Source organism: Thermobia domestica, chromosome 15, assembly GCF_964235325.1.
Source record: "Thermobia domestica chromosome 15, izTheDome1.hap1.1, whole genome shotgun sequence".
Classification (NCBI taxonomy): domain Eukaryota; kingdom Metazoa; phylum Arthropoda; class Insecta; order Zygentoma; family Lepismatidae; genus Thermobia; species Thermobia domestica.
In genome coordinates this window covers 115,453,873-115,476,915 of record NC_137468.1, presented here as the reverse complement: position 1 = coordinate 115,476,915, position 23,043 = coordinate 115,453,873, and the positions used below count along the sequence as shown (strand labels likewise).

The 23,043-nt window shown below is 33.1% G+C and overlaps 1 long non-coding RNA gene across 13 annotated transcripts in view; it reads left to right on the top strand.

Moving 5' to 3' along the window:
- Nucleotides 1-5,553, top strand: part of LOC145671211 (uncharacterized) — a 170,294-nt gene extending 164,741 nt beyond the window's left edge. For 6 of the 13 annotated variants that reach the window (XR_014128476.1, XR_014128481.1, XR_014128475.1 and 3 more), the window contains one exon: nt 509-5,551. This is a non-coding gene — a long non-coding RNA (uncharacterized LOC145671211). Of the gene's footprint in view, nt 1-508 lie in introns of all 13 variants that reach the window. The other 7 variants (XR_014128484.1, XR_014128486.1, XR_014128478.1 and 4 more) reach the window with 3 other exon arrangements.
- Nucleotides 5,554-23,043: the final 17,490 nt, after the last annotated feature.

The window sequence follows — 23,043 nt, the reverse complement described above, 5'->3', positions numbered from 1 at the left end:
AAGAGTACTTAATTACAATATCTATGAAAATTAAGTCAAAAGCACAACACTTAAATACTGTTCCTCCTAATAAATAATACATATTTATTTGAAAGTAATGAGTGATAGTAAAGAATATGCAACAAATATAAATCTAAATGGCAAAGCCAAATTTTAAATAAGGATTTTATTTTCATTTCTAGACTTTAAATATTCTAATCCGAGAGATGTTATTAGTTGATTCAATTGTCTAGAAACTGGGCTTCAAAACAACAAATAACTAAAATGCCATAATATTATGCTCTCAATATATGTCTTTATGTTTTTGTCAAATTGATAATTGTCTCTAAAGACAGCCTTACCACTTTTCTTATATGTTTAAGTTGTTACCTCTATTAAGTTTGATTAATTATTCAGTTGAAAATGTGATATGATACTCTTATTATTAATAACTCTCTACTAAAGTATTAGGTTTGTGAATTTGATTATAGTGCTAAGAAACATTAATTACAGGAATTTCTCATTTCAGGTCGTGTTATTACACCTTCTAAGGACGTTTTCATTCATAATGCAGAAATAAAACTCAGAATAAAGGCAACAACAAATTTTAACAGTGAAGCTTCAACAGACAATTCACTCCTTGTATGGTTATCAATTTATATAATCTTATGTTTTTCTAAATATACTTTCTTAAATTGCAAAAAAATCACTGAATCAAATTTAATATAAATAAACAACAAGCTTTCCATTATCTGTAACATGAACACTTTTGTAACATAAATGTGATAGTAAATGCTTTTCAGATGTAATAGAGACAAAACAACTTAATTACCTTTATTGGTTTCAAAATAATAAAATGTGAAAAACTCTTTACTGTCAAGATATCAAACAACAAATGCGAGAGTATTGTACACAATAGTGTGTTTCGGATTCTGTCTTGAACTGTACCTTTATGTCTCTCACCTTGAAGCTTAAAAGGGATGCTAAACTTCAATTAACAAACAAACAAACAATAGTTATTTAAATTACTTTAGACAAAGAATACAAAAATGACTGAACATTGCACGACCTGTATATTTTTTTAAGTGCAATGCATATTTTAAAAATATGAAGTCCAGAAACAGCAAATTTGGAATATTTAAACAAGGAAAATAATGTATAAATAAATATTTTTCAAAGCACATTCTATGAATACAATACTGTACTATATAAGCACTGTGTTCATAAATGTATCTACAAGTTGTCATTATCACGGAAGGAAAAACTGGAAGTAAACTTAAGAAGAACAATGGATAGGTTAACACTTTTCAATTTACTCCTCGAATGCTTCGAAGATGATCTAAACGCAAAATTAGCAAAAGAGTATCCGATGATGGTACAAAGTCAACAAATTACTAGTATCCAAAATTGTGATTTGTCAGTTATGCCTATGCTTTTATGTGTTTTGCAATATGTTAGTAATATCCATTTTTATAATTAAATTAAATTACGTATGTAATTGCAAAGAAATTTTAGGTAGACATTTATAGATTTTATAAAATATTCATATGGAAATTCTGAAATCTATACTGTCTATGCTTCATTGCTTTGTTTTTTTCTTCGAAAGGTGTCAGGCTTCTATCTCATTTTCCTAAGGTGTAAATATACAATTATGACGAACGTTTAGATTTCATCTCGACAATGAGTTATATTACTACAGACATACAATATTTGTAATTCAAAAGTTTGAATAAAAAGTTAATTCAACAATAAACAAATCAGATTATATTTAGAAAAATAGTGCGTTTTCACATAACCTTTACTCATATTTTTCTTCCAACACATTATTCATCTTTATTTTATAAACATCAGAAGCAAGTTTCTTATTTTCGGGAAATTCAATGTTTTGTATAATGTTCGGTTAATGTTACATGATTAAAAATGTCGCTAGTTTTCTTACAAACTACAATAAGTTAGTCTAGTTTTATACAGTAAGTATTGATGTATAAAAGGAGATTACGTAATTTTATATATACAATTTCAATTAGTTTTTACTTTAGATAGTAGAAGTTTTATCTCGTAAACAAACTCTCTTCTTTATTACTTTTTTCTACAATACTGTATATTGCTTAATGAAACAACGCAATCAGTAAAATGTCGAATTCCGACAAAGGATTCTATATTGCTAATATACGAAAGTACCTTTTGACCACACTTGTACTACTACGAAAATGAAATTGCATATTTATTGAGGTAATAATGTTCTAATCATTATCAATGAAGATATAAATAGCATATGGTGTACAGACACCAAAATCTGGATACTAAACACGTAACCTCATTAAGGAATATATGAATGAAATGTGTAGACTTTACAGTTTCACTTTGTATAGATGATATGTGAATGCCAGAGAAAATTAGATTGCTGAAAAAGATAGTGTGATAACCAAGAAAGAGTCACTTCCATTAATCACACCTCTCGATTCTGTTAATTAGCTGTTAAAAGTAAATTATGAGAGCATCGAAGTTTCTGTCTTCAGGATAATCAGGCAGAGCTTTTTCCTCCATGTTATGAAATGAAAAGTGGAAGGAGGATAAAGAAGAGGGGATGAGAGGAAAGAGAGGAAAAGCATGAGTTATGATACTATTACCAACTTCATCTTAAATCAACGCCAAATACATGCCACAATGCGACCTTCCTCGTTGACACTCATACCGTTAATTAGCACGAACAGGGCTGACCTCTCTGCAGCAAGATAAACGATTCTTCAACGCTCTTTTCCATGTTTTTTTCTATTTCTATTTGAAAAAGGGGTTTGTTTGACGTAATGGAAACACTTTCATTCATACTTACGGACACTCCCACATCACTAAAAGAAAATTTACCCTTTCAGAGATGTTTCAGAAGAAGTATTCATGCATTGCTATTATATTTAGAAGTATTTTTACATGCGATCATCAATATCAATTTGTCTGCGTCTCATGCTCATAAAGTTTATCAAAGAAATAACTCTGCAAAATAATATAGACACATTTGATTCATTTTGTAGAAATGTTACCACATGTCACCCAATAAAGTACCTTATGCAGATTTTATTGTGGGTTTATTATAGACATAAAAGGTTTGAGTAAATAATAGTAGGAGGCAAAATTTAGCAAGTAAGCCACATACTTTTTACTCTTCATTTTCTTTCATGTTTTCATCATGTATAAAAAAATACTATCATTGTCAACGATCATTAGAATTTCTTCATGATTGATTAAAAGCTGAGACACTTATGGCCAGTTTATAATTAAATCATTGTGTCAAATATTTCAACTTATAAATGGCACTTTCAAAAAAATGTTATCCACTATAATCTTTATGGTTTACATAATTGAATTTTACAAAATATTTGCAGGTGCAATAAGGTAATTAGGACCTTAAGTATTAATAAGTTTACACTTACCTTCCAAAACAACATTCACAAATAGGCTATATAAATGCTACAAATTTAACAGTTTCGAAATTTAGGTAAAATAGATTATTCAAGAAAAGTTGTATATCCCCTATACGGTCGATTTGAGCTGTTATGTCGAAACAAATCGAAAAGTATTGAATGTGAGAGGTATTAGGAAATTATACTTGCCAATAATGCACTTCCACTTATTTGCAGCCAATAAGTGGAAATACATTAAAGCATGTGTTTGTAAACCCATTTTATTTACTTATATTAATTCCTACAGAATATAACGATATTTTATTTTTATTTATTTGCTTAACTACGAGTTTACATAATACCTTATTCAAGACAGTTGTACTGTCTTTTAAGTAAGAAAATGTTATATGTAACAATAGATTTTTTAATCATTATGCAATGGGCATAAAATTTGTTTTCAGATTGTTAAGATCTACCCTTTGATGAAACGGAAACTTTTCTCCTATGCTTATTACCAATAATGTAAACGTATTCATATATTAATGTTATTTCCAAATGTTCAAATTATATGATTTGATAGAATTATTTGAATGATATAACGTATTAAGATAAATGTCTTTCACTTTACATATAACTGAATCGGTGAGTGGGAAAGGAGAAAATTCCAAAAATAAGGAGAACGTTCTGCGGTAGCAATTTAAGTTCTTGGAAAACGTTTACAATTCAAAACGCAGTTTATTATTAAATATTTTAAATATTGACAATTCCTTGCCACGCTTCGTCTCTCGTTTCTTGTCAAACATGAATGCAGGGGCTGCTATGATTTTAGCAACAAATGGGACGGGGTTCTTGTGAATGCTCAAAAGTTTGATTCTATTGTTCAGTGCAGATCATTGAATATGATATTTAAAATATTAAACAAATAAATTATACCACTTGAAAAAGGGTTCCTCTTGCCTGAAGTAAGACTAACGCGTGAACTTTATACATTGACCACTCAAAGATCAACTCAGTTTTCAAAACAGCTACAATAACAAAAAGCGTATGTTTATAGCGGCCTCTTCTTTATGTCCAGATCCCAATGAACCGCTGGTAGATTACTTTCAAAAAAAAAGACGCTCAAGTTATGCTATTCTTAAGTCTCTGGTCATTTTATTTTGCATATTCTCTAAGTATCATATTGATTATAAAAGAATGAAATATAAATATTTTTACATAGTTTTGATAAATTAGAAAGCGATAAGTATATTAATATCTTCTTTAAAGTGGGTAAAAAATCTCCAAATCTCGAACGCCAGTTCTTTTTTTCTTTTCTATTTTTGTAACTTCAGTCCTATTTCATTTATTTCGCAATAACTAAGAGTAAATGTGTTCCACAAAATTCTGCAGTAGCTTAAACGTTTATACAGTCGATAAAAATTTATGAATTTTATTATATTTCATTATCCATAGCTTGTTGCGCACATTATTCAGATTTATCTATTCAAGTTACTGATAAGACAGCATGGAAGTATTCACTTTTGCTAAGAACTTCACAATCCGACAGATCACCGATTACATGGTTCTGATACAACATATTCAGAATAATGTGACTTATTATATCATAGTGCTCTCTATGTTAAACATTATCCTACCTTTAAATTATAAGACTACACTCAAAGCAATCTCAGAGTCCCATAACGATTTCCAACTTAAATTTCATTTATATTTCTTGATCCCCACAGAGGCACACATTTTAAAGACTTTACATATTTTAGCCTAAATATATACAGCACGTTTCTTGTTTCTACAAGTTAGGAGCATTACTTTCAACATACCCGTAAAGATTGTATTATTTTCGAAAGTCACTGTACCAACTTTCCTCAATAAATTATAATTAAGCATTGGTCATAGTGCAGAAAAAGATCGAATTTTTGTCTGTTGTATTCCTGAGATGTATTTGTTGTAAATTAATTAATTAATGTATATTTAATAGGAAAATGGGATGATTCTAGTGCCTAGAGGCAGTTTTGCGATGAATCAAGACGTAGTCTATTACAAAATCATATAAATAAAGATCAGGTTCATGACAACCAAAATATTATATATATTATTTGTGTGGCTGTTGAATGTTGTTACTTTTCCAAAGCCCCTATACGTTTTACATCCTATTGCTGATAAAAATAATCTCGTTGTTACTAATGAACAAAAAACTCTCAGAATCTTTACACACATTTTTTTTCAATAGTAAATTATTTTATTTGTGAAAGATAAAAAAGAATTAAAAATATAACGACGTTAAACTTGAAAGAAATTTCCAAAAAGCCAACAGAGTAACCATTGAAGTTTATACTAACATTCTGTCCTCATATATAAAACTAGAAACTGATTCGAATATGAAGTAAAGCTCCGGTGGAACAAAGTGACACTTTCCGAGAGCTTGCTTTGTGTGAAAGCTATGGGAGGATTTGAACAACTGCTCTTTGGCAATGAGAAACTGTGCCAAGAAAGAACAAAAAACCAAACATTTTTCATCACTTGATTACTCAACACCTCTATTTTTATTGTCACGAAATTACTTTCACTTTGAATTCATAAAGTGAAGGAATAAATTCAAAGCATTTCAAAAAATATTACATTAGTTAACTATTGAAAAGATACAAGCCTAATCGAGCACATAATAATAAAATGATTTTATAGATCAACCAGTGTTTTATTTGATTTTAGATCTACAGCGCTTACATTGTCAACAACTTTAATAATTTTGTTGTCAAAGCTGTTGAAAGCAACTTGAATTACGAATTTTCTCATACGAAAGAATATTTCTTAAGAAGTGTTTTGAGCTTAAAACTTGTAAAATATAAAGCAACATAGTTTCTAATTGTTAACAAAATATGGTATTCCCAACGTTGAATTTCATATCCTAATTTTAACGGGTTCACTAATAACAACATGATAAGGAACATTTAACACGGACTCAGAAGTATTAACTGACTACTAGTAAAGTTGAATCTACATTAGCTACTATGCCATAATCATGGGATATGAAATTAAACATTAAATATATTGTATTTCTAGCAAGTAACATATTCGGAACATTGCAAAATCTGGCCTTCATAGCCTTCCGGATGTAGTACAAAGCAGGGAATTTTATTTTATCAGGTTTGGCAATAAACTAGAGAAAGAAACAAAATAATGGGTGATACCTATAAATTATTCATCGAAGCGAGACGAAAATATTAAATATGCTGAAGAAAACAATTACATTTTAAATGGATAGATAGATAAAGGAATCAATAAACTGCATTCTGAATTAACGATACAAAAATGCTGCTTTCATGAAATATCCCACTATAAAAGAGAATTATGTGCGACACGCTATACTGGAATGTTATACAACCTTGTTTAAGAGATTTGTAATTTTAGTAGTAGAAAGATAAGGGGCACAATGAGAATTCCTTACAATAAACGACAAACATATCAATTCATTACTCAGATTCCTAGTAACAAACAGACACTAATAAATGTCGTCAGATGCACTATCATTTGCCAACCTGACAATGATGGATCTGGCTACCTATGGGATTGTTGTAAATAACAAAGTCCTTGAATAATTATATAAAATATGATATGGAGTTTCGGGTGATTGTTGGGCAAACTCAAATACATAAATTTGTTTAATATAAACAAGTAGAGCTTTTAATTGAGTAGTATTTAACCCATAATATACAGCGAGTTGAAGGCTTAGGTGCAACTACTAATGTACTTCACTTTCAAAGAAATCTCCAATCAATGTTTTATAATACGAAATTGAATCAGAAACAAAACAGGACCTCTACTTTTTTTTTTTTTTACTTTTTCAGTTGTGGATCACTTGAGAATTTCCAATGGAATCGCGAAGCACTCGAAAAAAAAATCATACAATAACCAGCCTATGAGGTTGTTGCACTGGAATAAAATAGTGTACTCCATTTGTTGGGGACCAATAATATACATGAATAACCTCCATGTTCATGCAAGTTAAGAAACTGAATATCATGGTATACTTTACAGAAACTATACCTAGGTAAGTGCATCTGCTCCGGAAATCAGTACAACTTTTACAGATGGTGTTCTGTGAAAGATACTAGCTTAATACAGTACTACAAATAATAGTAAGTCAAAAGAAATATTAAAATCGTCAATAAGAAACAAATAAGGTATTATTCTTCTTCAGTTTCTGCTTTTCCTTTTTAATTGTGCTTTTCTCCGTTCTTCGTATAACACAATTAAGTCAGGAAAATGTTATTTCTCTTGGTCACTACGATAATCATCCACTAAGGATAAATTAGTCTTTTGATTGAAAAAGTTGGTAGATTCAATCAAGAACTTGAGTCAATTTAGTTGTGGAGAGATATGATGAGGAGAAATAGAAGGAGGGTACAGAGAACAGTGTGTCTGTGTGTGTGTGTGTGAGAGAGAGAGAGACAGAGACAGAGGAACTTAGAGGGTGTGTCCACTTGAAATTTCATTTGCATGTAAATTTCGGCCATGTGATGTTATAGACATGAAGCTATTTGCATTTATGTATGCAACAGCAGAACAAGCCTCAGACGATCAAATTTTACATTTTCTTTATATTTTTGTATCTAAGACGACAAGCGGACGTTCGTGTAAGAAACAAATAATGTAAAAAGGTAGTCCATGAAATATTTCACAATACTCTTTTTGGAACCCAAATAAAGTTTTCAAACCTCATTTGAGAGTGACAGAGATAAAAGTTAACTATGAATGCTTCTGGTGTGTTACTTACACAAAATTTTCCATAGTATATTAAGAAACAGATGTTCAGATATGACGAAAGCGTGTATGAGAAAATGACATTTAAAAAGATTTAATTGTATGTTAGAAGTTCTTATAATTGAAAGTTTTGATATATATAACATTTAGAATCTGAGCAATGACAATGTTTCTCAAACATTTACGGTAGTAATGAGCTAATGGATGAAAAGGATTGTTAGTTCTCGCTACCAAAATGTTTGAGATAACAAACTTTCATTAGAATGTTTGGGTTTCTATATATTCTTAATGATATAGATATTCTGTGAAGCCGACTTTTAGTATTTGAGGCGCCTAGTATCAAAATCCGCCACATCCATTTTGCTTAGTTTCGAGTAATCTCGCAAAACGTGCAACGAAGCTCCACATACACACGTGCAAAGTCCCATATATGAACTAGATTTTTAGTATGAAATATTAAGCTTTTAAACAAAATTCCGTTTGCATGGAATTCCTTTAGATCAAACATATAACAAAGAGATACATAACTCAATTTCTGTTTTAAAAAAATGGATTTGGCGACTTTTGATAGTAGGCGCCTCATTTATTTCGTCCTGCCGGTTTCTGGTTCAATTCCCGGTGAAACATAGAAGTATCATCGTTGACTTAGCGTCCTGAGGCAATTGAGAAGATGTATGAATTAAGATGTAGCAAACCTTCGTGGCCCAAGAGGTAGCCCTACTAAGAGATGTAAAGTGATTCCACGACTTACGTAAGTAATACGTTCCTCGAACGTTTACGTAACTTAAATTTCAGGTATGTCGAATTTCCAAATTGCTTAAGTGTGAATTCGTAAGAAACTAGAATATTTTATATAGTTTATACAATATTATTTTTAAATTGTATAAATGATACATCATGCAGTAGTATTCACTCGGATATATATATATATATATATATATATATATATATATATATATATATATATATATATATATATATATATATATATATACACTGAACATTAGCGGAGTTTCTATCATTCGACTTGATTGGCATTTATTTGTTTCTTCATTTGTCAATCTGTCCGTCTGTTCAACGATAACTCTCGTCAAACTTACCCGATTTTAACGAATCTTGGTATGTGTCTTCCGGCAACATGCAGAAATAACTCATTGTTTGGGGTTGCAATATAGGAAAAATAACAACAAGGTCAATGAAGGGTAAAATCAATCCCAGGTTGCAAGTTTAAATATTTGCATATACAATAATTTGCAGGATAATATACACAAAAATATTTGATTTCGACAAAATGTATTGCTTTTAGGGGATTCTGATTATTCCCACGGCTTCGGATTAAATTCTGTCAATAATGAAAGGATGAACAATCCACCACGTTCTACGAAAATTTTATTTTTAAAAGGTACAAAGAGAGAGATTTTGATTCATTATGCCGAATATTTCCTTAAAGGCTTTCAAATCTTTCCCCTCTGAATAGACCTAAAGTCAATGAAGAATAAAGGGTGGATTATTCCCCTCACTCCCTTCCAATTTTTGTAAGAAAAAGTTCCACGACAATTTTCATAAAATTATTAGATTGATTTGGAATATTGAACACTTTCTTTTACCACAGTCCTCAGGATTTGGGATTAAAATCTAGAACTGTCAGGAGTGAACGGCGAATTTACCTCCCTAATGTAGGGTGAATGCACCCCTTTGATTTAGAGAAGAAGCTCCACGATAACTATCGTAAAAATTTTTTTATATATATATATATTATGAAGTTTTTTTTTTTTTAAGGCTTCAGAATCAACTCTACTATTTGGATTAAAAAGCAATGGACAACAGAAGAGTGAACACCTTGCTGAAAATATATTTATGATTTAGTACGTAGTAGCACAGTTATTCAATTTTGATCCAATATGATGTGTATGTTTATCGAGGCTCTCACACAATCCCCACTGTTTGAAATCAGTCAAAAATGAGCAATCATCCCTCCCCTTTCTAATACACACACTCACTATGATCTTTTAAATGTTATTTATTAAAGCTTTCATATAATAATATCATCCGATTTTGATAGAGTATGGCGTAACGTTTTCTGAGGAATCACAATCGTCTTTACGGATGGAGCTGAAATGGATCAATAATAAAAGAGTGAACCATCTTCCCCTGTTTGTAAATAAAGTATTTCCATGCGAATTTCGTAACAATACTCTGAGTTAGTAAAACATAATATGTGATTTGCTTGAGATTCGTATGAGTTTTATTAACGCAATATTTGATATATAGTTATACTTTAATTTTCGCAATTTATTATGTAAATGTGAATTGACGAAAGTGGAGGGTTATTGAATAACGAAAGTGTTTATTATTATATTGTTATAGTTATAACTACAGTATACGCAATGTAGCGTATTTCCTATTGAAACAATGAACAGGCAATCTTAGACATTTTAATTCCATTATTAATATAACATTATAATGTCCCTGAACTTTCGTCAAAAGGAAATTAGATAAACTTCTCCATTTATCTGTTACTTCGTTTCTTTTCGTTCAAATGACACAAATTCTTATTTCTTTTTCTTTTTTTTTCCCCGAAAACTCTCAATATCTGTTTTCAGCAACATAGCATCCAACTTTCGTATTTATACAGTAAAGACAGAAATCGGGACTTATGCAGTCTCGTTCGTGCATAGATGTTAAATTTCAATGAATCGATCAATCAATCAATTATATTTTAAAGATTGCTAATTACTTTAGTGTTAATCTCAAAGACGAAGAAAGATTTTTACATAGTGGGAACACGGACTATTTTGTTTAACTATTCGACAATAGATATCCTAAACTGGTTATGTTTCACAAGTAAAGAATTTCTGTATTCTAGAAATGTAGAGCAAATGAATATACAGTACCGTATTCTATCTTTCGATATTCATCTTATTCTAGCTACGGAAAAAAAAACTTGGAAATTTGTCATGAATAGAGTTTAACTTGAAGTTCTCTTTAACAAGAAACCAAATTTCATAACACCAAATATATCTCTAATGGAAAGAATTCATTATTGAGTGGAAACCGAGAAATTTGTTCTTTTCTGGGCTTTTATTTCTATGTCTTTATATTTAATCTAGTGCTCCTGGTTTGAAAAAGTCTCCCTTTACTTCTCTCTTAAACTATTTTTTTATTTAAATATTAACTTTACCATATAACCAGCCAGGTTCTCTGCACTGTCAATGGAGCTCCCTTATGGCTAAGCGGTTAGCGTATGCGCCTTGGGTGTGAGGGACCGGGCCCGATTCCCGGCGCGAGCTCATGTGGGTCGGATCGCACGTTAAAATGTAGGTCTACGTCACATATTTCCTCGTTGCTGAACGGGACGCTAAACTCAAAATCAAATCAAATCATGACTGTCAATGTTTTCTTGTTTTCTGTCTTATCTTTCCGTAGGTTACTAAATGCAGAAGAAAAATAATAGGTAGATAGTAGTAGTGCAGTCCAAGTCGATTTTTCGAATAAAACTGAGATGATTTTTTAAAAAGCTGAAATCCAAAAAAATAGATTTTCGGTTTTCGTTTTTCGTTCTGAAAATCGATTTTCGGATTTCGGTTTTCAAAATCAATTTTCGGTTTTGGTTTTGAAAATAGATTTTGGTTTTTGCTTATCAAAACCGATTTTCAGTTTCCAGTCTCCAAAACTGATTTTCGGTTTCGGTTTTAAAACCCGATTTTCGGTTTCAGTTTTCAAAACCAGTTTTTGATTTCGGTTTTAAAAAAATATTTTCGGTTTTCGAAACCAATGTTTGATTTCGGGTTTCAAAATTAATTTTCAGGTTTCGGTTTCCAAAATCGATTTATGATTTTGGTTGTCAAAACTCAAATTCTATTTTTGGTTTTCCTTCTTCATCGTACAAGCTTTATTTAAATTGGATGTGAAGGAAACAATTTTTAAAAGTGGGAATAATGTACGTAAACAGAACATGTATGTCTGAACGTATTAATTTGTACTACAGAGTGGATATATGGTAGTAATATGCAAGATACAAAGGAGCTACATGCACATGCACAATATGCACGTTTCTTGCATAAAATGCGGCTCACCTCCAGCGCGCCAGAGGCCTGGTTTGAATTCGAGGTTGCTACAGTAGAACATAGCGACTACAAATGTCAAGCATTATCTACACCAGGACATGTGTAAGACTGTATTTGAATGAAAAGACACTATCAGAATAGGAGGTGATTCAGAAATATGATTTGAACACGGATCACCTCATTGATAGTAACATACTTGCTCCTACTCCGCACCGAGCAATGGCAATCTTACTGTTCGACACGGTTTTGTCATTTATCGTGTGATGCTGCCACATCGTCATATTTTTACCGGAATCTACCGCCGGAATCTGGAGCTTACCTGTTATACGATATTTTAGTTTTCTTTTTACCTCTTGTATCACCCCCTGTTGAGCACGTATATTAGTTTTAGGACACCGAAATGTGGATCTACATAGGTATAAAATAGAATTCAGCCACTTTGCCTGATTGATGCTAAGTCAATATTGGCTACCAACGATTGTGATTTGATAATTCTCGCTTCGAGCATTGATTATATACGAAATGTTTCGAAAACTAAGAAGACGTTAATTTTAAAGAAAAGGAATATCGTTCCTCCTAATTTGTGCATCCTTGTTGCGTGAAAGTATTTTTGTAATGGAGAGATTGTCAAAATCGCCACTTGTTGTTGACTTCTAAAATCATTTGATTATTTCAAAATCGAAATTAAATTTCAATTTTCACAACAGATGTTTGATTTCAAAAACTGAAAATCGGTTTTGGTTTTCAAAACCGAAAAGGATTTCAGGTATTCGATTTTCCAAAAAACCGAAAACCTAATATGTCATGAAATGTAAGCAGCACTAGTAGATAGGAAAGGTCATACATTAATTGTCCACCTCAAAAGTTTTGCAGAATTCTTTCTCTCCAGGAAACCCGTAAATACAATAAAGCTTAAGGATTTTCACGAGCACAGTGAATGGTCAAGTAAGTACTGAAAAAGAAATTTTACAAAAAAAAAAAAAAAAAAAAAAAAAAAAAAAAAACAACAACTTCAAATTTAAATTTGTGCAAATCAGTTGTAAAATTCTTTTTTTTTTTTTTTTTTACATATTTTTGTTTCCTTTTTCTGAAGTACTTATACTTGATCCGTTACTCTCAAATGAAAGAGGATCACAAGCAAATTTCTTAATAAGAAGTATAGCTTTTTAAACACAAAAATTACTCCGTTATACAGCAAGACCAGCTTTTACGAAAAAAAAAAAAAATCATGTGTATGTGACTTTAAAACAATGAGAAAGTATTAGAGAAACCGGAAGAAAAGAGAGGATAATTTACACAAAAGGAAAAAAGAAACAGGTTACGATAGTTTTTGAGAAAAAATGTATTTCAAAGTTTGCAATGACGGTAGGGTGGAATGAAACAGGAAAAGAAAGAAAGAGGCAACTTGAAATAAAGACGGGTGCGGTCATTTAATGCCTCACCCTTATGCACTGTAGGCTAAAGAAGACGAATGATTAATGAAACTGAAAGAATTGATAGAATGAGAATGTGCGAGGAAACGGGAGAACTCCGAGAAAACTTTCGGACACAATGTTGTCCACAACAAACTCACATGGCCTGGGCTGAAGGAACCAGCGACTCATCATAGCAGAAGTGACTTTTTTCTTTCTTTCATTCTTTTTTCAGAATGGATCCCAGTAACTTGATTTTCCTGTTGACCTATTTACTTTGTATACCTGGTTATTCTTTCCATCGTTAGAGCTCCTTCGTGGCTTAGCGGTTAGCGTACGCGTCTTTGGCGTGGGAGTCCCGGGTTCGATTCCCAGCGGGAGCTCATGTGATTCACGTCTCATATAGCCTTGCTGCTGAACGGGACGTTAAACAATCAATCAATCTTTCCATCGTTTACGCGCTCAAATTCAAAGGGGACAAGAACAATGAAACATTGCGGATGTCCACCCTTTTCAATGGAACACTAATACACAGCAGATTGTTCCTCTAATCTGCAGCCACCGTGAAGCTTTCAATTCTCTTCCATCAGGAATCGAACTATGGACTCCGGGAACCGTACTCTCATATGCTACTACACATACGGGAGGGCTATGAAGAGATTAGAAAAGGATTCTTATGCGCTGAAACTTTTTAACTTGTAACAACGACTTGCTAGTGATGGCCAAATAATTATGAATGTGTTTTCATTTGTAAAATATAGGAATACATTATAGGTTTTTAGCAACATAGTACAGTACAGTGACTTTTGGTTTATTTATTTATTTTGTAAGCTTGTCAGTTTCCTATGGAACCAAGGAGCAATATAGCCTGGTTATATTTTAGAGAAATTTAGTTCTAACAAATAAAAGAGATTATCACATGAGCTCCCACTGGGAATCGAATTTGGGTCTGACGCATAGAAAGCGCGGACCTAACATATATCCAGGACTGTATTTAGGTAAGTGCTATTCTGTGCTCGAGCGCAGGGGGCGGCAAAGTTTTGGATTTTTTTAAAGATTCACGATAAAGTAATATTTAAAACTAGCAATCAGCAGACTCTCTCGCAAACGCGAGAAAATATGTTAATGTGTTTAATTAGCTCTAATTACGGTGGTTATTAATTAGCTAGCTTATCTGATTATTTTTAAAAAGTCATCCTCTCCCACCCCAAGGGTGAGGATAAACTTGAACATCATGAAAACTAATACCGTTAAATCCAGCGACCTCGAAAACTATGAATTCAACACTAATATTAATATATTATTCCATTACACGTTTTCCATTACTTTTAAAATCTCGCCCCTCCCTGGGGAGTGGAGTATGACCTTGAAGTTGAATTGGATTAAAACTGTCACTATTCATGTCAGCGACCCCAAAAACTGTGAATTCAGCTCTAATATTGGTCGTTGTCGGAGGATGGGGCAAATTATTTAGAGCACAGGGGCGCACAGTATATAAATACGGGTCTGCACATAGCCATGAACAAGTTCTATTGTTATAATGGTTGCTAGAAATTCTTCAGTACGTTAGTCTTAATTTAAAAAAATAAAGAAAAGAAAAGAAAACAAAGATGATTTCTTTTCCCAAACACGTGTAAGATTTAACAGGTTACGGTTTCTGTCTAGCCATCCACGTATAGGTATTAAAATTGCTGTATAATCACTAGATCGATATATTTTTTAACCATCATGGTCAATTTATAATTATGAGTTGCAGAAGAAAATACAATATGCAACTGTGCTACAAACTTTTTATGGTGATCATGCAAGTAACACATTAGCAAATCCAGTTGATCTTACTTTTCTAAAATTCATGCTTAAATGGAGTGGTGTCGCCGCCTTGTGATAGACAATCGAGTTCAACGTCTTGCAGCAGCGCCTCTTGCGGAATGAGCCTGAACTTCGTGCTCGCTTGAAATAGAAGCACTTCCCACCTTTTCACCGGTGCAGAGTGGAGAAGCGTAAAAGGTATTTAAATAAAAGCACTGGACAGGGAAAAAAAGGACATTACATAAAAGAACGAAAACAAAACAAGTTCAGTAGATAATTCTCGATAACACACTCCAAGAGGGAAAAAAAATAGTATGACGAGAAAAACGAAGTGTAAAGACAACAGCAATGTTAACATATTGATTTGTACAGCATTAAAACCAGTATAATGTTTCATGTATTATTTACTCAATAAATGGTGGTTTCATTGGTGTCACTAACAATTTAATTCGGACTGATAATATAAACACAACTGGATAATTCACTGGACAGAATTTAGATTATAAATATAATTTAGGAGCTTCATTTGGGGTACGTTCCTGAGTCTGAGAAATATATATATTTTAATCAATAATATAGTAATGCAAAACTTGAAACTCATGTCGATGGAGAATCTTGCTACTTTCCCCAAGCGAAATCTGACATTACCTTATTGATATAAATGCAAACTTTTTCTGAGTCAAACATCAACCCCTTTCCAAGAGTTGCGCTCTCTATTAGGAGTGAGATTTTAGGATATCACATTTTCGCACTGCTTAATATAACAACATTTCTTAACTAGTAACAGGAAATACTACTACTACTACAACTTCTATAACTGCTACTACTACTACTACTACTACTACCACTTCTATTACTACTACTACTACTACTACTACTACTACTACTACTACTACTACTACTACTAATAATAATAATAATAATAATAATAATAATAATAATAATAATAATAATAATAATAATAATAACAATTTGATTTACTTCACATACATTTTAAATATATCATTTTTAAACGAAATCAAGACAGAATACTTATTTCTTCTCGCAATAATATCAGAATGACTATGTAATATTAAATATAAACTCGTGTAAGCAGAAGATATCTTTTTTTCGCCACATCTTCTGTAGTGACATTATTTGCACCTCATTGCATCCTTAATGGTCTTCATGACACTCACAATCTATTACAAGATTGTACCTCACATTCAAATGAAATCGTTTAATGCTGTTACTTAACTTATGTTCTTATGGGATAAGTATTTGATAGTGTTAGATATTTTATATACTATACGTTGTCATTCATTCATTAGACAATAATGTTTACTAAACACGATTCTGATCCTAATCGCAAGATCAAAATTAATTTGATGTATGAATAAATTTTGAGAAAAAAATATTAAAATAAAATAACAACTCTTAGAGAATCTCTCGTTTCTTGCTAGGGTTGCACACAAACAAGACGAGACGAGATAACCTGAAGTTAAGGTCGTCTCATCTCGAAAAGATAAGTTTGTCTCGTGTCGTCACGCCTCGTAAAAGAACTATGAGGTATAATACATAGTAAACGGAAGTAATGAAAGTAAGTTCCAATTAACTTTCGCTGACAATTGAATCATAAGCCATTTTGTACAGTTGCTACTGAAATATTTCTTTATGAAATATGGTAAATCACCCTTTCTGGGCTTAGTTTACGGTATGTTGTGTCATATTGTAGGATTAATAACATAATCATTAGACTTCCAAACTATGCTATGTCTAAGTATCGGAAGCCTTTAGAATGATTACGCTCGTCTATTTATTGATAGGTATCAGAGCAAAACTATAAGAGATATCGAAAAGTGTTTTTCAGGAATCGAGTCGGCGTCCCAAGAATATGTTCTGTCTCATTGGGTCCTTCCTTGTTTCGACAATGCCTTAAGATACGAAATAATCGCATACCTATCCAGTCGACCATGTCCGGCCAAACCGGAACTGTTTTGCCGAACCCTGTTCCACCGAAAATTTGTTAAAAGGGAATTTATGTTCAGAAAGGGACTTTTTCCATTAAGCTTCCATTATTTTTGTGATGTTACCAATTTTCATAGAAAGCCATGCTTCCCATCACTGAACAAACACTCCACTTTGACATTAGTAAGGGATATACTGTATATCCTCTTTCCAAGGAGTTTGTAAATTAAAGGTGCTTTCTCTTGATTGATTATTACTCTTAGTAAGTTTCGAATTTTAGGATGTTATATATTTTTAACGTTTCTTTTTCTTTATAATTTTCCTAATTTTCACCTCCTTAAGATGTTTCTAAAAACTAGGACATTTGACAAACAATCAAAACTTACGTGCATAAAGTAAAATCTTCATGTTATTAATTCACTTCACAATGTTAATTATGATACTGAATTTAATTATAATAGTTTTCAATAAATCCAAGTAACATGATGTAATCTCTATTTACACCCCCAATGTTAAAACTTCCAAATACAAAAAGTGGTGAAAGAAAATATCATGCAATTTGTCATTGACATTATTCTTCAGAAACATTTTCCCCTAACGAGTAGCAGAAGTAACATTACTGTTATAATATGTATGTGAGAGTTTTCATGTTTCTTTGAAAATTTCTTCAACAATTTATTTTCATTATTTCAGTAATTCAGTTAAAAGTTACAGTATTAGTAGTAGATCTGTAACAACCAATATCCTCTATTTAAAACCTTATTTTCTGTATTTAAATAGTGGGTCATGTTCCTAGTAATTTAAGCCTTGGAAAATTTAGTAAATTTGAATCGAAATGAATGCAATTACTATTACGGCTTAATCCCGAAAGCAGAACTAGATACATGAAATTCGGCAAATTTATCGCCACGTATCATTGGTGTGTGCTGATCTCCGAATAAAGGAAGATATCCACACGACTGAGGTAGGATCAAATGACAATGTCCTAAGTTTGATGGCTAACACATAGGATAACCTAGCTAAAGAGAGAAATCGTGAAATGTAATAATTCTTATGAGTAACACTAACGCTTCCCAACTTGTGTAAGTTGTAATTTTTCTTGCCACGTTGATCATGTATATACAGTATTAGTCGTCTATGTATCCTCAGCTACAATTATTTGAATGAGAGATGGATATTAAGCTTACTTGGCAGATTTATAGAAATAAGATATGGTGCCCTCTTTCCAGCGGTATCGCTAACGCTTTTACCTTTCGTGCGAGCGGTCCCAGGTTCCAATCCCGGTGGTGACTCTTGGTCGGAAAGATGTAAAAACCCTTTACAGATCAGTCATCCTGAGTGAAGTTTTCCTGGGGTTTCCTTTATTACACCAAACACAAGCCGGGATGGTACCTCATAATGGTCCCTTCATCCACTCATTTCGTCCTACCCCAATTCTCCGGATAAAATAATTGAGAGAGAGGCCATCTTTCATACATGATGGGCTAAAATGGTCACAGATGTCTAAAGCCCAGAAATATAATTCCTAATCCTAATTCTAATAAAGAAAACAGTATTGACATAGAAAGAATCAGTTTGTGCATCTGCTGAAAATAGAGTGCTATTTAAAATATGTGCCACAATGTTGTAGATTAAAGTCTTCAGCGGAACAGGAAAACATTATGTCATAGGTTAACCTTATATTCAAACCGAAAGCGATTGAGATTAATCATTTCTGGCTTCAACATTGATCGCCATTGCACGAAAACGTTAAGAAATAGCGACAGGTTGTTTTTATCTTTTTCTTAATCGATGAAGAGTCTAAAAGAAGGGCACTACCTTCACCCGCTTTTTTATACTAAAACTGGAAGTAGTAGAAATTTGCTACTACATCCGGTTCAATGTAGATCTTCAGAGACAAAACGGTAGCGAAAAGTGATTTTGTAGAATCGATTCAGTATCTTAACAATAGGTTCCATCTACTTGTAAACCCTTTATTCAAAGCATGTAGAACTCGGAGTAAAATTTCTGGTCTCCAGGTCGCCATTTAGAGCTAGAAATGTAGAGCTGGCGACCAGTGTTCAGTACGAAAGGTTTCTGCCTAAACACAGGGCTGCACAGTTTCTGTTTCGCACGAAAATAACTGCCACTGAGTGAGAGAAAATAAAAGATGTGAAGTTCTCACAACGGATGTGGAAAGTGAATATGGGCAGCTCACATATGTTCAACCTGGAGAGCAAGAATTCCAGAGTATAAGACGAAAGTTAATCAAGAATGCGAAAATGTACACAACAGAATGGTTGCAATCTGTATCATCAGAGGTAGTTCTATCACTTTGGGTTGCCCTCCTTAAGGAGAAATCCTTGAATTTGATGTGGAAGAAATAGAACTGCTTTTTAACTACTAGCAAACAGGTTTTCACAGTGAAAATGTGGACCTTGTCTTAGCAGAGTGGGCAGCCTTAACTATTTTTTTCTTTTCATTGACGTTGAATCAGACACTGAAAAAGATTTACAGTGAAAACGTCATTACGAGATTCCCAAATTTGTTTCCAATTGTCACACTTTGTGCGGTTTTACCCGTGAGTACTGTTTCATGTGAGAGAGGCTTTAGCAATCTCAACATAGTTAAGACTGCCTACAGTAATTCACTGAAGACTGACACACTTCATGATTTGCTGACAATTTTCATCAATGGTCCTTCACTTAAAGACTTTGATCCTCAAACTGCAATCGACAATTGGTACTTGAGTGCAGAGAGAGAGCGTTACACAAACGTGAAGTCTTAAGGTATTTTTAACATGTATATGAATTGTCGAATTCAAAATTGATTATTCTGAATCTAATTGTCTGGTTTTGAAATGTAATGCCCTGACCTGATATAATCTCTTTCTTTGTCAAACCAAAGGCCTTGGGCGAGGGGGGGTGACTTCTATAATTTATACGTGAGAAAGTATGATATCCCACATTCTCTAAAAATTAGCGATGGTTGTAGAAGACCTATCCACCACATCCTACTCATGTTCGAAAAGTCTTAACTTAGTAAGCCTAGCACGAGACGATAGAAGGCTTATACCCAGTAGTGTATTTATGATTTTGGTTCGAGGAAGGCTTTGCTAACTTTATTCCCGGAAATGTGAAAATTCTGGAAATATTTCATTTAGTTTAATATACGGTAGTAAATAAAATTTCGGAGAGGGCTTAAGCCCGGCTTAAGCCACTCAAATACGCCACTGCTTATACCGACTATTGCACGCCGTAAGATGGGTCCTGCAAAGTGTTCAGATAAGGTAGAAAGACAGGATTGATAACTTTTTGAACTGATTGAATACAAAGAAAATTCTGCTCTTTAGCACAAGACAATATTGATTAATCTTCTGAAACTTCATATAACAAAATCTGGAAAAGAGAGTGTGATTTACAGCAGTTGCGTAAATGCTGCAACTGCATCCAGTAACACTAGCGTATGACAGAGAACTCATTCCTTAAATAGGAAAGCACATTTGTAGCTTATCGTTCCTATCTTCTCGTATTGTCGTCAAAAGGTTGCAGTCAGTTGACAATCACCACAGCTTACTTCCATCGTGATTACTAATCTCTCCACTTGTCAGTGATGTGAGTCATTTCTTTTTGTCCCTCGTGGACAAGTGACAAGGAGAAATGGGAAGAAATATGCGTTTACGTGTTTCTCAAGAACAAGCAAATACAAATGTGTGATGGTGCATTGTATTTGATTCGGATTATTTTCACAACGGCAGAGAGTTTTCTTAAGTCTCGAATTTATCTTTAGTCCACATATAAAAAGTAAACTACTAGGCAGTATTGACTTCTTTTTATTCCAAATATTCCTAGTTTTTTTTTTTTTTTTTTTTTTTTTTTTTTTTTTTTTTTTTTTACTCGAATGGAATCAAATAGAACGCAAGGATAACTAATATGGTAGCTCGGATCAAAAGTAAGCAGTCAGGCGAACTCTTACAGCTCAGACTCTGATTCTTACTTTCAGTTTGCCCATGCTTCGGAATTCGTCCAAGTTGGATATTATCGACTAAAAATTTGTTCTTATCCCTCGTCCTCTTCGCTTCTTTGTCAGTATTTCGGACCTGTAGTGTAATGCAACGACTGCTATTTTTCTGAATTGTGGCCAGGGAATCATGGTGCAGAGTCATGCTCAGCATGAAAATCCTTTTGCGTTAATTATAAGGGTGATCTTTCTGCCTAGTCTACGGACTGTCCAACTTTTCAGGGAAAGAATAAAATGTAATAAAGCGTCATATCAAACAGAGTATCCAAACTCACTTCTCGTTACGTTTGCATCTATTTTTCTCACTTCTATCAAATATGTTTCAATCTAGATAACTAACGTTTCCACCCAACAGTAAGCTAAAAATCCGTTATTGCCTAATTCAGTCTATAATCGCATATTGTTGTCAGCAGTGACCTAAAGCTAACGCCACCTCATTGTCACTCGCCATGCAAGATCACCAGTTCGGAAGCCATCATCTTTTCACTTAAATCTGATCTTGTGAAAGACGGCTTGATGAGGTAAGGTTCATCATAAACGTTGAGATTTCGCATGGCGTTTCTCCAATAGAACATTAAGTATTCAAAGTATCCTTAAGGAATGGAAACACTTGCACGCAGTTCTCTGCTTCAAGCAAATTTACTTTCATCTTATTCTATCTTGTTACACGGTCTACATGCACGATAAGAACAGTAATTGACGCACTACAAACAATGTAATGTTCAGTGTGTTCAATGCCTTTCATTCTAGCTATGTTAACACATTTTTCCGATTAAAAGCAGTTATAGTATGGGTTTTCTTTCTTGAACACTCTCTATTTGTTCATTATATATCTCTCGTTCTGATGCCCTTTTGGCAGCCGATCTGCTCCAGCTTTGCAATCAACTCCAATGTTTACCGTCGATTATCTGAATGTTTATCCTTGTTTGTTGGGCTCCATCCCAACTGAGTATCGTCACAGTGAGGTAACATAAATCTGGATGTGAATGTAACGCTTGTCCTTAATGACAGTAGTCCTGCTCTTCTACTCGATCTGCTGAATATATTGATCTCTCACTTTCTAATGCTTGTCTTCGCGATTCTTACCACGACATTTATCTTGCAATATTGCAGCAGTTGAATCGCATCTAGTTTGCGAATACCTCTTTCCCACAATGACTTAATGCTCTGGACCTGTTAATCTTGAAACCAAAGAAAGCCGTAACGACTATCAGGAGCTACAGTCTTATTGCTCTCACGAGTTTAATATATAAGCTTTTCCACCTTGTCATAAACAGACACCTGGTATGGTATTTGGAATCAAATTCACTTTTATGCAAATTTCAGTATGTGTTTTCGCTTATTCCCATACTCTAATAATAATATTGCTCATCTCGAAGTCAGATTCAAGGAGATTTCCACCATGGGAAACACACTGGCTCATTTTGTCTTCGATTTGGAAAAGGCTTATGACACAACGTAGCATTAACTTGAACAACTGTAGCTTAGGAAACATTAAAAGAGCTTCATGACTCAAGTCTTCATGGCCATGTAGCTAAGTATAGGGCTCAATTTAGAATGCACGTGGATTTCTCAGATTTCTCAGAGCACGTGGATTTCTCAGAGCAGAAAAACCGTGTGTCTCAATCTAGTGTTCTTACTCTCACACCATTTTCCGTTGCCGTTAATAGAGTT